Raw genomic sequence first — 12,004 nt, forward strand, 5'->3', positions numbered from 1 at the left:
TGTGTCTCTTTTGCTCTCTCCCATACAGGGTTATCATTACCATCTTTCTAAGTTCCATATATATGCATTAGTATATTGTATTGGAGTTTTTCTGTCTGGCTTATGTCACTCTGTATAATAGGCTCCAGTTCCATCCACCTCATTAGAACTGATTCAAATGAATTCTTTTTAATGGCTGAGTAATACTCCATTGTGTATTTGTACCACAGCTTTCTTACCCATTCATCTGCTGATGGTCATCTAGGTTGCTTCCATGTCCTGGCTATTAGAATCAGTGCTGTGATGAACATTGGGGTACACGTGGCTCTTTCAATTCTGGTTTCCTCAGTGTGTGTGCACAGCAGTGGGATTGCTGGGTTATATGGCAGCATTACTCCTTATAGCATCGGACTTCATTCCATCACCAGTCATATCTACAACTGGGTGCTGTTTTTTCTCTGGTTCCATGCCTTCATGGAACAAGAATTTTCTTTCTGTAGTTTCTTCTCAACTGATCTCCTGTAGCATATCAGGCACCTGCCACCCTTGGGAGTTCTTCTTTCTGTATGGTATATTTTGCCATAGCATCCTGCTAACGGCTTTCTCAAAGCAGGGATACTGAAGAGGTTTTCCATTTCCTTCTCCAAGGACCTCGTTTTGTCAGAACGCTTCACCATGACCCGTCCATCTTGGGTGGCCCTACACCCATGACTCATAGTTTCATTGAGTTAGACAAGGCTATGGACCATGTGATCAGTTTGGATAGTTTTCTGTGATTGTGATTTTCATTCTCTTTACCCTCTGATGAATAAGAATAAGAGGCTTGTGGAAACTTCCTTATGGGAAAGGCTAACTGAGGGGGAATCTGATTCTTGTTCTGATGGACAGGGCCATGTTTGGTTCAGTTTTGTGGCTCAATCATGTTCAAATCTTTGTTGATTTGAACAAGCTCCACATAAACTGGAGCTTGCCAGGAATCCCTGTTGGTCACCATCTCACTAAGTTTACTCAGTCTCATATCCATTGATTCAGTGATTCCATCCAATCTTCTCATCCTGTGTTGTCCCTCCTCCTCCTGCCTTGAACCTTTCCCAGCATCATGATCCTTTCCAATGTGTCAGTTCTTCACATCGTGTGACCAAAGTATTGGAGTTTCACCTTTAGCCCCAGTCCTTGCAAAGAATATTCAGGATTGATGTCCTTTAGGATGGACTGGTTGGATTTCTCCTAGCCATCCAAGAGACTCTCAAGAGCCTTCTCCAACACCACAGTTCAAAAGCATTAATTTTCCTGCTCACCTTACATTATAGTTCATCTCTCACCTCCATACATGACTTCTGGATAAACAAAGGCTTTGACTAAATGTATATTTCATGTAAAATTGCTTCATTCAAATTTTCATATCTGAAATATGTACAGTTCATATCTTATAAGACAAATTGTGGCCTGGTTTCCACATGTGAAAGGAACAAAAATCCGACTTTGCCATGTCCAAGATTCCTCAGCAGTTTATCTTACGTCAAATATAGAGAATTCACTACCGCATATTGGAGACCCTGCTTGCAGATTTACATACATGAGATATAGAGAATTTCCTATTTCAGTTAGAAACATCTACATCTAGATGGTGAAATAAAAAATATAAGGAATACTATGTTTTAAGCAACTTTGTTAGTATATATTTTTAACTGATGGACAATTATTTTACAGAATTTTGTTTGGTATTAAACTTTAACATTCAGTTGAGAATACCATATTTCATGCAAGAAAGTATGTGCCTTGATTTTTATACATGAAATAACGTGCATTCCATAATTCATGTTAAATTATCAAGGACCCACCTTTTAGTGCATGAATTCCACAGATTTCATCTATCATACTGCCAAGTTCAAAGCTATATTTTCAAAAGGGAAATAGAAACAATTGCATATTTCATGTAACAAAAACTGTGCTCAGTTTTTGGTCCTGGAAATACGGAGAATTTCATCTTTAATATAGGAAAATGGACACCCAGATTTTCTAATGGCATGTCCCATAAGGACGTGTATACCCTCATTTTCACATTTGAAATGTACAATACTCTGTATTACATGTAAACATCGTTGTATTAAAATTTGCTTCCTGAATAATTGAATCTCTCATAGATTAAGAAGTGAAATATCCACCCAGACTTTCATAAATGAAATGGAGAGATATTCGTAATTCATAAAGAAGCATTTAATTTTTCTAAGGGGATATAGAAAATTCCATATTTCAGGTACAAAAATCTCCTCCTGATTGACATATATGAGACAGAGTTTTTGCTGGTTTTCAGTTGACTGGCCAGTTCCAACACTGTAACACCGTGGACAGCATCACTGCAGCCTTCCCAACCCTTCCCTGTTTCCAACACTTTGCTCAGACTCACCTTTGTTGAGTCAAGAGATTCCAGGATGGACGTCCAAGCAACTCAACTTCTGTTGCCTTCTTCTCCTTCACTCAGTCTTTCCCACATTAGAGCCAATAATGTTTCATGACAAGTTAGAGTGGCAGTCTTTTCTCATGAGTCCTTTAGCCAAAATATTGGAGCTTGAGCTTCAGCATCAGACCTTCCAATGAACATTTACAGTTAGTTTCTTTTAGGATTGACTGGGTTGAACTCCTGCTGTTCAAGGGACTCTCAGTAGTTGCCTTCAGGACAGGGTTCAAACCTCAGTTTTGATACTCAGGCTTCTTTATAGTCGAACTCTCACATCCATACATCGGCTCAGATCAGTTCAGTTCATTCTCGCAATCATATCCAACTCTTTGTGACCACATGGACCACAGGAGTCCAGGTCTCCCTGTCCATCACCAACTCCCAGAGTCTACACAAACTCATGCCCATTGAGTCTGCTATGCCATCCAACCATTTCACCCTCTGTCATCCCCTTGTCCTCCTTCCCTCAATCTTTCCCAGCATCAGGGTCTTTTCCCATGAGTCAGCTCTTCTTATCAGTTGGGCAAAGTATTGGAATTTCAGCTTCAACAGCAGTTTTTCAAAGGAACATCCAGGGACTGAACTCCTTAAGATGGAATGATTGGATCTCCTGCAGCCCAAGGGTTTCTCAAGAGTCTTCTCCAAAATCACAGTTCAAAAGCATCATTTATTCTTCTCAGCTTTCTATATAGTCCAACTGTCACATTCATATATGACTACTGGAGAAACAGTAGCCTTGACTAGACAGACATTTGTTGGCAAAGTAATGTCTCTGCTTTTTAATAGACAGTGTAGGTTGCTCATAAATTTTCTTTCAAAGAGGAAGCATCTTTTAATTTCATGGATACAGTCACCATCTGCAGGGATTTGGACCCACCATCCACCAATAAAATAAATAAGGTCTAACATTGTTTCCCTATCTATTTGGCATGAAGTGATGGGACCAGATACCATGATCTTAGTTTTCTGAATGTTGAATTTTAAGTCATTTTTTCTCTTTTTCACTTTCATCAAGAGACTTTTAGATCTTCCGTTTTTTCTGTCATAAGGGTGGTGTCATCTGCATGTTTATATTTATTGATATTTCTTGGCGCAAGCTGGATTCCAGCTTGTACTTCATACAACCCAGTGTTTCTCATGATGTATTATGCATATAAATTAAATAAGCAGGGTGACAATACAGCCTTGACCTACTCCATTTCCTATTTGAACCAGCCTGCTCTTCTATGCCTTGTTCTAACTGTTTCTTACTGACCTGCATCCAGATTTATCAAGAGACAGCCCAGGTGGTCTGATACTCCCATTTCTTGTAGAATTTTTCAGTTTGTTGTGATCCATAGAGTCAAAGTCTTTGGCATAGTCAATAAAGCAGAAATTGATGTTTTTCTGAAACTCTCTTGCTTTTTCAGAGATCCAGCAGATGTTTGCAATTTGATCTCTAGTTCCTCTGTCTTTTCCAAAACCAGCTTGAACATCTGGAAGTTCACAGTTCACATATTGTTGAAGCCTACCTTGGAGAATTTTGAGTATTACTTTACTAGTGCATGAGATGAAGGGAATTGTGTTGTAGTTTGAGTATTCTTTGGCATTACCTCTCTTTGGGATTGGAATGCAAACTGACATTCCATTCCTGTGGCCATTACTGAGTTTTCCTAATTCACTAGAGCAGCGAGCTGTGGCTCTGTGGCACTGGAACAGCCAGCAGTCAGGAGGAGATATCCCACGTCCAAAGTAAGGAGCAGCGGCTGTACTTTGCAGTAGCAGGAGTGAAGAGATACTGCACATCCAAGGTAAGAGAAATCCCAGTAAGATGGTAGGTGCTGAGAGAGGGCATTAGGGGGCAGAAACACTGAAACCACCATCGCAGAAACTTAACCAATCTAACACATGAACCCTGGCTTGTCTAACTCAGTGGAACTAAGCCATGCTTTGTAGGCTCACACAAGGTGGACATCCATACATATCCCCTGAGGGGGCGGGGGGAGGAAAAACTAGCTTTGCCTGGGGGTGGGGGGAAGGAAAAACCAGCTTTGCCTAAACGGACCTTTGTCAACAAAATGATGTCTCTGCTTCTCAGCACATTGTATCTAGGTTTATCATAGGTTTTCTTCCGTGGAGCTAGAGTGTCCTATTTTCGTGGCTGTAATCACTGTCCCCAATGATTTTGGAGACCAGGAACACTGTCGTCTTTCTATGTTTAACCTTTGTATTTGAAAAACTGCATTTAGCCTTTGTTCTGCATCATTTTATACCCAAGTCCAAACTTGCCTGTTACCCATGTATCTCCTGACTTCCTGTTTTACATCACAGTCAGCTATCATGAAAAGGGCATCTCTTTTGGGTGGTAATTTTAGAAAATCTTGGATGTTTTCCTAAACTATTAAAGTTCCGTGATAGCTTCAGTGGTAAAAATTTGAAATGCAGAAATTTGCATTGTTTATCTATGAAAATCTACATTCAAATTTTCATACAAAATTAAGGAATTCCACATGTGCAGTAGGAAGCATAATCATCCTGAATTTCAAAAGTGAATTATAGAGAATAGCAACTTTCAAATAGAATTGACACCTATGTTTTCCTATGTGAAATTTAGAGACTCATATAGGAAAATCTACACCAAAATTCTTATATGTGAAATATAGAGAATTTATATTTCATTTAGGAATAGTGCCCTTGATTTTAGTATTTGAAAGATAGGAATTCCATATTTCAAGCAGTCAATCCAACATCTGGATATTCAATGAAATACAGGAAATTCATATTATATGAAAGAAATTTAAAAATCTAGAATTTATTTATATTTTTTAGAAATTATTTATTTATTTATGGCTGCACTTTCTTCATTGCTGTGCACAAAGTTTCTCAAGTTACAGTAGTTGGGGACTACTCTTCATTGCAGTTAGCTAGTGTCTCATGGTACTCCCTTCTATTGCAAACAGAAGCCCTAGGACGCCCAGATTAGGTAGTTGGGGCAAAAAGGGTTATCTACTTTGGTAGCATGTGCCATATCTTCAGACCAAGGATCGAACCCACGTCCCCTGCATTGGCAGGGAAATTCTAAACCCACAGGATCACTGGAGAAACCCAGCAGGCTTTTTTTAAAGTATATATATATTTTTAAATTTCATTTATATTAATTGGGGCCTAATTACTTTAAAATATTGGAGACTAGTCTAAGATGATGGAGGAGTAGGACGGGGAGAACACTTTCTCCCCCACAAATTCATCAAAAGAGCATTTAAACATCGAGTAAATTCCACAAAACAACTTCTGAATGCCGGCAGAGGACATCAGGCACCCAGAAAAGCAATCCAACTCTTCAAAAGGAGGTAGGAAAAAATATAAAAGACAAAAAAAGAGACAAAAGAGGGAGGGACGGAGTTCCGTCCCGGGAAGGGAGTCTTAAAAAGAGAGAAGTTTCCAAACACCAGGAAACCTTCTCACTGCCGAATCTGTGCCGAGCTTTGGAAGCACAGAGGGCAACATAACGGGGAGAAAAAATAAATAAACAATTAAAACTCGAAGATTGCGAGTCCTACAGTAACTCCCCCAGCAGAGAAGCAGCGCAGATGCCTGCACGCACCATTAGCAAGCGGGGGCTGGGCAGGGAGGCGCAGCGCGGGCTGCATCGCTTAGAGTAAGAATCTGGCCTGAATACCCTGAGCACTATCTGAGCGAAATAATCTGGGCTAGCAAACCAGACTGTGGGATATCTACCACGCGAAAAGCCAGCCCCAACCTAAGACACCGCCAGGCCCACGCAGGGAACAAAGAACTGAACAGAGATAGCTGGCTGCAGACCTTCCCCCTCCAGTGACAGGCAGCCAGAGCCGGAAGGGGGCAATCGCAGCCCCAGAGAGACATTATCTATAAAACTGTAAGCCGGCTTCTTTGCTAACTAAAACTTCTTGGGGGTCTGGACGGTTAACATCTGCCTGAGAAGGTGCGCCGGTTTTATACCCAGATAACCGAGTGGCTGGGAGGCGGTAAGTCGCAGCATTGGCGCTCACCAAACACCTCATCACTTGAGCTGCTCGGACCTGGGAAGAGCACAAAACTCAGGCCCAACTGAGTCTGCGACTCTGAGGACTGCCCGAGCGCCTGAACCTGAGCGGCTTGGACGTGGGAGGTACATGCAGCCCAGGGCCAGCCTCGGATTGTTCCCAGCGGAACAACCTAGAGCCCGAGCAGTGTGGGCAGGGAGGCTACACGCGCCATGAGCGGGGGCAGACCCAGTGTGGTTGAGGCACTGCGAGCGCACGCCAGTGTTATTTGTTTGCAGCATCCCTCCCTCCTTCCCCAAAGCGCGACTGAACAAAGAGAAGAAATACAGCTCCACCCATCAGAACACCGACACAAGCTTCCCTAACCAGGAAACCTTGACAAGCCACCTGTACAAACCCACACACAGTGAGGAAAAGCCACAATAAAGGGAACTCCACAAACTGCCAGAATACAGAAAGGACACCCCAAACTCAGCAATTTAAACAAGATGAAGAGACAGAGGAAGAGCCAGCAGATAAAGGAACAGGATAAATGCCCACCAAACCAAACAAATGAGGAAGAGATAGGGAATCTACCTGATAAAGAATTCCGAATAATGATAGTGAAATTGATCCAAAATCTTGAAATTAAAATGGAATCACAGATAAATAGCATGGAGACAAGGATTGAGAAGATGCAAGAAAGGTTTAACAAGGACCTAGAAGAAATAAAAAAGAGTCAATATATAATGAATAATGCAATAATTGAAATTAAAAACACTCTGGAGGCAACAAATAGTAGAATAACAGAGGCAGAAGATAGGATTAGTGAATTAGAAGATAGAATGGTAGAAATAAATGAATCAGAGAGAATAAAAGAAAAACGAATTAAAAGAAATGAGGACAATCTCAGAGACCTCCAGGACAATGTTAAACGCTACAACATTCAAATCATAGGGGTTCCAGAAGAAGAAGACAAAAAGAAAGACCATGAGAAAATACTTGAGGAGATAATAGTTGAAAACTTCCCTAAACTGGGGAAGGAAATAATCACCCAAGTCCAAGAAACCCAGAGAGTCACAAACAGGATAAACCCAAGGCGAAACACCCCAAGACACATATTAATCAAATTAACAAAGATCAAACACAAAGAACAAATATTAAAAGCAGCAAGGGAAAAACAACAAATAACACACAAGGGAATTCCCATAAGGATAACAGCTGATCTTTCAATAGAAACTCTTCAAGCCAGAAGGGAATGGTAAGACATACTTAAAATGATGAAAGAAAATAACCTACAGCCCAAATTATTGTACCCAGCAAGGATTTCATTCAAGTATGAAGGAGAAATCAAAAGCTTCTCAGACAAGCAAAAGCTGAGAGAATTCTGCACCACCAAACCATCTCTACAACAAATACTAAAGGATATTCTCTAGACAGGAAACACAAAAATGGTGTATAAATTCGAACCCCAAACAATAAAGTAAATGGCAACGGGACCATACTTATCAGTAATTACCTTAAACGTAAATGGGATGAATGCCCCAACCAAAAGACAAAGACTGGCTGAATGGATACAAAAACAAGACCCCTACATATGTTGTCTACAGGAGACCCACCTCAAAACAGGGGACACATACAGACTGAAAGTGAAGGGCTGGAAAAAGATTTTCCATGCAAATAGGGACCAAAAGAAAGCAGGAGTAGCAATACTCATATCAGATAAAATAGACTTTAAAACAAAGGTTGTGAAAAGAGACAAAGAAGGCCACTACATAATGATCAAAGGATCAATCCAAGAAGAAGATATAACAATTATAAATATATATGCACCCAACACAGGAGCACCGCAGTATGTAAGACAAATGCTAACAAGTATGAAAGGAGAAATTAACAATAACACAATAATAGTGGGAGACTTTAATACCCCACTCACACCTATGGATAGATCAACTAAACAGAAAATTAACAAGGAAACACAAACTTTAAACGATACAATAGACCAGTTAGACCTAATTGATACCTATAGGATATTTCATCCCAAAACAATGAATTTCACCTTTTTCTCAAGCGCACATGGAACCTTCTCCAGGATAGATCACATCCTGGGCCATAAAGCTAGCCTTGGTAAATTCAAAAAAATAGAAATCATTCCAAGCATCTTTTCTGACCACAATGCAGTAAGATTAGATCTCAATTACAGGAGAAAAACTATTAAAAATTCCAACATATGGAGGCTGAACAACACGCTGCTGAATAACCAACAAATCACAGAAGAAATCAAAAAAGAAATCAAAATTTGCATAGAAACGAATGAAAATGAAAACACAACAACCCAAAACCTGTGGGACACAGTAAAAGCAGTCCTAAGGGGAAAGTTCATAGCAATACAGGAACACCTCAAGAAACAAGAAAAAAGTCAAATAAATAACCTAACTCTACACCTAAAGCAACTAGAAAAGGAAGAAATGAAGAACCCCAGGGTTAGTAGAAGGAAAGAAATCTTAAAAATTAGAGCAGAAATAAATGCAAAAGAAAGAAAAGAGACCATAGCAAAAATCAACAAATCCAAAAGCTGGTTCTTTGAAAGGATAAATAAAATTGACAAACCATTAGCCAGACTCATCAAGAAACAAGGGGAGAAAAATCAAATCAATAAAATTAGAAACGAAAATGGAGAGATCACAACAGACAACACAGAAATACAAAGGATCATAAGAGACTATTATCAACAATTATATGCCAATAAAATGGACAACGAGGAAGAAATGGACAAATTCTTAGAAAAGTACAACTTTCCACAACTCGACCAGGAAGAAATAGAAAACCTTAAAAAACCCATCACAAGCACGGAAATTGAAACTGTAATAAAAAATCTTCCAGCAAAGAAAAGCCCAGGTCCAGACGGCTTCACAGCTGAATTCTACCAAAAATTTAGAGAAGAGCTAACACCTATCCTGCTCAAACACTTCCAGAAAATTGCAGAGGAAGGTAAACTTCCAAACTCATTCTATGAGGCCACCATCACCCTAATACCAAAACCTGACAAAGATGCCACAAAAAAAGAAAACTACAGGCCAGTATCACTGATGAACATAGATGCAAAAATCCTTAACAAAATTCTAGCAATCAGAATCCAACAACACATTAAAAAGATCATACACCATGACTAAGTGGGCTTTATCCCAGGGATGCAAGGATTCTTCAGTATCCACAAATCAATCAATGTAATACACCACATTAACAAATTGAAAAATAAAAACCATATGATTATCTCAAAAGATGCAGAGAAAGCCTTTGACAAAATTCAACACCCATTTATGATAAAAACTCTCCAGAAAGCAGGAATAGAAGAAACATACCTCAACATAATAAAAGCTATATATGACAAACCCACAGCGAACATTATCCTCAATGGTGAAAAATTGAAAGCATTTCCTCTAAAGTCAGGAACAAGACAAGGGTGCCCACTTTCACCATTACTATTCAATAGAGTTTTGGAAGTTTTGGCCACAGCAATCAGAGCAGAAAAAGAAATAAAAGGAATCCACATTGGAAAAGAAGAAGTAAAACTCTCACTATTTGCAGATGACATGATCCTCTACATAGAAAACCCTAAAGACTCCACCAGAAAATTACTAGAACTAATCAATGATTATAGTAAAGTTGCAGGATATAAAATCAACACACAGAAATCCCTTGCATTCCTATACACTAATAATGAGAAAACAGAAAGAGAAATTAAGGAAACAATTCCATTCACCATTGCAACGAAAAGAATAAAATACTTAGGAATATATCTACCTAAAGAAACTAAAGACCTATATATAGAAAACTATAAAACACTGGTGAAAGAAATCAAAGAGGACACTAATAGATGGAGATATATACCATGTTCATGGATTGGAAGAATCAATATAGTGAAAACGAGTATACTACCCAAAGCAATTTATAGATTCAATGCAATCCCTATCAAGCTACCAACATTATTCTTCACAGAGCTAGAACAAATAATTTCACAATTTGTATGGAAATACAAAAAACCTCGAATAGCCAAAGCGATCTTGAGAAAGAAAAATGGAACTGGAGGAATCAACCTACCTGACTTCAGGCTCTACTACAAAGCCACAGTTATCAAAACAGTATGGTACTGGCACAAGGACAGAAATATAGATCAATGGAACAAAATAGAAAGCCCAGAGATAAATCCACGCACATATGGACACCTTATCTTTGACAAAGGAGGCAATAATATACAGTGGATTAAAGACAATCTCTTTAACAAGTGGTGCTGGGAAATCTGGTCAACCACTTGTAAAAGAATGAAACTAAAACACTTTCTAACACCATATACAAAAATAAACTCAAAATGGATTAAAGATCTCAACATAAGACCAGAAACTATAAAACTCCTAGAGGAGAACATAGGCAAAACACTCTCTGACATACATCACAGCAGGATCCTCTATGACCCACCTCCCAGAATATTGGAAATCAAAGCAAAAATAAACAAATGGGACCTAATTAAACTTAAAAGCTTCTGCACATCAAAGGAAACTACTAGCAAGGTGAAAAGACAGCCTTCAGAATGGGAGAAAATAATAGCAAATGAAGCAACTGACAAACAACTAATCTCAAAAATATACAAGCAACTCCTACAGCTCAACTCCAGAAAAATAAACGACCCAATCAAAAAAATGGGCCAAAGATCTAAATAGACATTTCTCCAAGGAAGACATACAGATGGCTAACAAACACATGAAAAGATGCTCAACATCACTCATTATCAGAGAAATGCAAATCAAAACCACTATGAGGTACCATTTCACACCAGTCAGAATGGCTGCAATCCAAAAGTCTACAAATAATAAATGCTGGAGAGGGTGTGGAGAAAAGGGAACCCTCTTACACTGTTGGTGGGAATGCAAACTAGTACAGCCACTATGGAGAACAGTGTGGAGATTCCTTAAAAAACTGGAAATAGAACTGCCTTATGATCCAGTAATCCCACTGCTGGGCATACACACTGAGGAAACCAGAAGGGAAAGAGACACGTGTACCCCAATGTTTATCGCAGCACTGTTTATAATAGCCAGAACATGGAAGCAAAAATAAAATAAAATAAAATATTGTAGTTGTTTTTCCATACACTGACATGAATCAGCCATGTGTTTACACGTGTTCCTGATATGAACATTCCTTCCACAGCCCTCCCCATCCCATCCCTCAGGATCATCCCAGTGCACCAGCCCTGAGGACCTTCTCTCATGTATCAAATCCAAACTGGAGATCTGTTTCTCATATCATAATATACATTTTTCAATGCTAACCTCTAAAATCATCCCACCCTCGCCTTCTCTTCAGATCAGATCAGATCAAATCAGCTGCTCAGTCGTATCCGACTCTTTGTGACCCCATGAATTGCAGCACGCCAGGCCTCCCTGTCCATCACCAACTCCCGGAGTTCACCCAGACTCATGTCCATCTAGTCAGTGATGCCATCCAGTCATCACATCCTCTGTCGTCCCCTTCTCCTCTTGCCCCCAATCCCTGCCAGCATCAAAGCCTTTTCCAATGAGTCAAT

This window comes from Bos taurus, chromosome Y (assembly GCF_002263795.3).
Source record: "Bos taurus isolate L1 Dominette 01449 registration number 42190680 breed Hereford chromosome Y, ARS-UCD2.0, whole genome shotgun sequence".
Taxonomy (NCBI): Eukaryota; Metazoa; Chordata; class Mammalia; order Artiodactyla; family Bovidae; genus Bos; species Bos taurus.